We start from the raw sequence: 4,983 nt of genomic DNA, 5'->3' as shown, positions 1-4,983 counted from the left end.
TTCCACTCGAGAGTGGGGCACGTCTGTAATCCTAGCATTTGGGAAGCCGAGGAAGGAGAACTGTCATGAGTTCCAAGTTAGCCTGGACAACAGTGAGACCTTGTCTCCAAAATAAAATAATAGCAATAATAATAATAATAAATAACTGGACCTAGTGGTTCATGCCTTTGGTTCCTGCACTCAGGGAGCAGAGGTAGGCCTGTCTCTGTGTGCAGGAGACTAGCCTGCTCTACATAGTGAGTTCTAAGGGGAACATAGAGAAACTTTGCCTCAAATATTGAAAATACAACAACAATAACAACAACAACATTAGTAATATGGAGCTGAAGAGATAGCTCAGGGGTTAAAGGCACTTGCTGCTCTTGCAGAGGTCCTGGGTTTGGTTCCCAGCACCCACATAGTGGCTCACAACCACAGATAACTCCAGTTCCAGGGCATTTGATACCCTCTTCTGATATCATTGTGCACCAGGCACACACGTGATACACATGTATACAAAACACATACTCATTGTTGTGGGGTATTCACCAGAGACAACTGCTCAGACATAGGTTTAAGCCAATAAAAAGTCTTTAATAGCTGGGCAGTGATCACGTTGGGTGTTCAGAATCCCAGTGTAGCACTAAGCCTTTCTCAGGGTGAGCTTTTAAATACAAAAACCATGTCCTGAGCTGGCATACCTCAGTTAACAAGAACAGCTAGCCAGAAACGGAACTACAGGAGCCAAAAAGCAAGGTTAGTGCATTTAGACTTTCCCAGAACTATGGACTCCGACGGACTGGGCCTTTGTTGTAGTTTTGGTAGGTGGTGCTGTCTACCTGCTCAGTTTTGCAGCCTGAACAACACTTCTCTCAGTTATGCTAAGGTCTTGGAACCTACTAAGTCTTGGACCCTGTTGCACCCCAAAAATAAATCTTAAAACAGTTTTTAAAATTAAAAAAGTACACCCTCTGACATTTTGATAGAGGAACTTGAAATGTGTAAGCTCTTTTGGTTTCCTTTTCAGTGTCCAGAGATACTTTATTAGTTTCTGTAATCAAAGCTATGTGAATAAAACCATAAGTGTTTAATATAGTGCATCACCCTAGCACAGATGAAAAAGCAAAATAAACATTTTGGACCAATATTGTAGGAGGAGGGGCCGCTTGTTCATCCTGGCCGCCTGGCTAGCTTAGCCCCGAAATAATCACACAGAAACTGTATTAACTAAATCACTGCTTAGCCCATTAGCTATAACTTCTTATTGGCTAACTCTTGGGTGACTGTCCAGGTAGCAAGATGTCTCTGTCAATTCTAGAGTTTTGGAAGTTGCTTACAATGTACTTCCTGTTTACTTAGGTAATATTATATCTTTCTGGAGTCTTTGATGGAGTTGAAGAATTTATAGTTATAGCTATAGCTTTTCTTAGTTATGATAAAAGATAAAGTAGATATAAATATTGTAACTGAAATTCTTGCTTGATACCTGTTTTGTAATATGTAATTTTACTATGTTCAAGTTAAAGCCTTCCTTTTTATTTAAACAGAAAAGGGAAGGTGATGTGGGAGTCCCCTCTGTGTGCTGTGATTAGCATTAATGAATAAAGAAACTGCCTTGGCCTAGTTGATAAGACAGAACTTAGGTAGGTGGAGAAGACGGAACTGAATGCTGGGAGGAAGAAGGGCAGAGTTGGGAGATTCCATGAACTCGCCACTGGAGATAGATGTGCTAGAACTTTGCTGGTAGGCCGCAACCTCATGGTGACACACAGATTAATAGAAATGGGTTAAATTAAGATGTAAGAGTTAGCCAATACGAAGTTAGAGCTAATTGGCCAAGCAGTGATTTAATTAATACAGTTTCTGTGTGGTTATTTTGGGGCTAAGCAGCTGGGCAGCTGGGATGAACAAGAGGTCCCTGCTGCTACACAATATGACTGTTAACTTCTTATAATGCTCTTTTCTGTTTCTTTTCTTTTCTTTTCTTTTTGATTTTCGAGACAGTGTTTCTCTGTAGCTTTTGGTTCCTGTCCTGGAACTAGCTCTTGTAGACCAGGCTGGCCTCGAACTCACAGAGATCCTCCTGCCCCTGCCTCCCGAGTGCTGGGATTAAAGGTGTGCGCCACCACCACCCGGCTCTTTTCCGTTTCTTAAAAGCAGAAGATGAGGCCCGGATAGTGATAGTGCCTTTAAATCCAGCACTCAGGAGGTAGAGGTATGAACTCTCTGTGAGTTCAAGGCCAGTCAGGATCACGTAGTGAGACCTTGTCTCAAACACAAAATAAACAGTAACAAAGCAGGAAGTGAAATTCCCATATGACAGCTTCCCTCACTGTATCAGAAAGAAGCCATCACCCAGAGGCCCTGGATTCCATTCCCAGCACCACCCCAAAAGATAGTAATAACTCGCCTTTTCAGTCTTCCTACTGAATTTAAGCATTTCTTTGTCTACAGTATAGGAATAACTGAGCCTTCCCTAGATGTTTCTTGAGGTCCTTGTCTCCTCCCCTTCCTCCTCTTCTTCACACTTCCTATTTCTTTCTGGGAGTGATACTTCAGGCCTCATGGACACTCCACAAATCCATAAATCTTCATTTCTCCATGCAAACTCCTATGATTCACAAAACTCCACAAATCCATAAACCTTCATTTCTCCATGCAAACTCCTATGATACACAAAACTTGAGTCCGAGAAATCTATATGCCTTTTCTCCTATTCATTTATTTCATGCCCGTTTATTTCTTTTTTTTAATATTTATTTATTTATTATGTATACAATATTCTGTTTGCGTGTATGTCTCCAGGCCAGAAGAGGGCACCAGACCTCATTACAGATGGTTGTGAGCCACCATGTGGTTGCTGGGAATTGAACTCAGGACCTTTGGAAGAGCAGGCGATGCTCTTAACCACTGAGTCATCTCTCCAGCCCCATGCCCGTTTATTTCTGAAAGCCAGCCAGGACCAGAGAGTAGAGTTGTTTCATTGCTTCTCCCTATAGATCAATGTGAAACTTAAAGCCAGCCAAAGGCAAGGGTTTGGTGGCATACAGCTGCAACCTGAGGCAGAAGATCACTAGAACCTGGAAGTTCCAGCCAGCCTGGTCAACATAGAGTACAAATGGGAGTGGCGGGGGCAACAGAAATCGTAGGCCTAGCAGAAAAGACATTTAACTCTAAGTCATGTGTTCCCAGATGTCTGCATATATATTCCCAATGGCACACAGTATTTTACGAGTGAATGGATGGCCAAGCAGAGCCCCTTGCTCTGTGATGGGCCTGGACTCCACAGAAGTAAAATGTACTCTTCTTTTTTAAACGGGTTCAACCTTTTATTGGACATGTTAACAGAAGAGGTTTAATCAAAAAGACCAAAGCCCATGTCGTCATCAGACTCCTCAGATTCTTCCTTCTCTGCTTCCCCTTCCTTCTCCTCGGCCGGGGCAGCAGCAATAGAGAGGGCAGGACCTGCTGGTGAGGCTCCAGCTGCTGGAGCAGGCCCACCAGCCCCTATGTTGCAGATGAGGTTCCAGTGTTGATATTGGTCAGGGACTTTGTAAACAAGCCAGACCAGAAAGGTTCAACATTGGTACCAGCTGCTTTAATGAGGACATTAATATTATCCTCCATAGCTGTCACCTCGTGGTTGTACAGGATGAGGGTGGACTAGATACAGGTGAGCTCAGAGATGGAGATTATGTTTCTGACTGTCAGCATGGTGCTAGTCTCAGGAAGAAGTGAGGGCCTCACCAAAACTGAGCCTTTGAAGTGAGGCTCGTCAGACCAAACCCTAGCCTTGCCCTTGCTACTTTAAGAGAATGCAGTGTGTAGCTCCCTCTGAGCCTCATTCTGTTCATCTATAAAACGGGTCGCTGATGCTATTAGGCAATGTATAAGAATATATTTCCTAAGGAAGAGCTCATTAACCTGCCGAGCACTGTCTGCCACGTGGTAAGTCCTCGATCAGGATGTGTGAGTCACACGAGAGGCACACGATCATTCACATCACAGGATACTCACCTGCTTCTTGATAAGGAGAATCAGCATTAATAAACGCCATTGTTTTATGTGCTCTGTTCCTCAACCAACCCACTGCTGAGCATATTGGGCTAGTGACCGTAAGGTCATCTTAACCCAGGATGTGGCTGGTAAGAGGATGGCTCATCAGGTAAAAAATATTTGCCACCTCAGTCTCAACCTGCGTTAGATCCCAGGACCCGGACGGTGAGGGAGAAGTGAACTCCTGCAAGTTCTCACCGGCACATATGCACCATGGCATGTGAGTTCTCTTTTGTGCACATGCTCGCACTAGCGCGCGCGCTCTCCCTCTCTCAGCTGTAATAAAATAAATAAAACAAATAAACCAAAGATGGAAGATACTTTGTGCAATAGTAGTTCTGGGAGTAGAAGGCAGCATTAGGCAAGCTATAGCCCTATCACTGAGCTTTTTCCCCAACCCAGGAGCATTTTTGGAAGCCCCTGTTGGCTTCTGCTTTTCCTCACGCTCTGCCTCTACACGGGCCCAGCTGTAATCTCCAGCGCCCATCTTTCCTAATACTGTGCCAGACACAAAACAAATTGAATGGCAATAGTCTAGTCAGAGAGCTTGGAATTTCTACTTTTCACCCCATTCTGTAATATTCAGCAAGACGCTGTTGTTTGGTGCTGTCACTGTCACTAGATGGCCCTCAGCATGTCGAAACTGGGCAACAAATACGGGAAAGGTCTATTTGGCTCCCAACTCTGGAGACTGCTTGGCATCTGGTGAGGTCCTTGAGCTGCACCAAAACACGACAACCGCACTGCACAACATTACACTGCATAGATCACAGAACCAGGATGCTTTCTTGATGGAGCCTCTCCTCCCACTACATACTAATGACAAAGGGTTTGGTCCATCCGTGAGGGCTCTGCCCAGTCATCTCCCAACAGTCCCACCTTTTAAATGCCGTCGATGTCTAGCACTGGGAACTCAGTTTCCAGCACACAAACTCTGGGGAACATTTA

General features: G+C 44.3%; 1 pseudogene; it reads right to left on the bottom strand.

Moving 5' to 3' along the window:
- Positions 1-3,334: 3,334 nt before the first annotated feature.
- On the bottom strand, positions 3,335-3,693 carry LOC142850662 (large ribosomal subunit protein P1 pseudogene; annotated as a pseudogene).
- Between the last annotated feature and the right edge of the window lie 1,290 nt (positions 3,694-4,983).

This window comes from Microtus pennsylvanicus, chromosome 5 (assembly GCF_037038515.1).
Source record: "Microtus pennsylvanicus isolate mMicPen1 chromosome 5, mMicPen1.hap1, whole genome shotgun sequence".
NCBI classification, from domain to species: Eukaryota; Metazoa; Chordata; class Mammalia; order Rodentia; family Cricetidae; genus Microtus; species Microtus pennsylvanicus.
The sequence above is the reverse complement of the archived record's forward strand: the minus strand, read 5'-3'. Positions and strand labels throughout refer to the sequence as shown.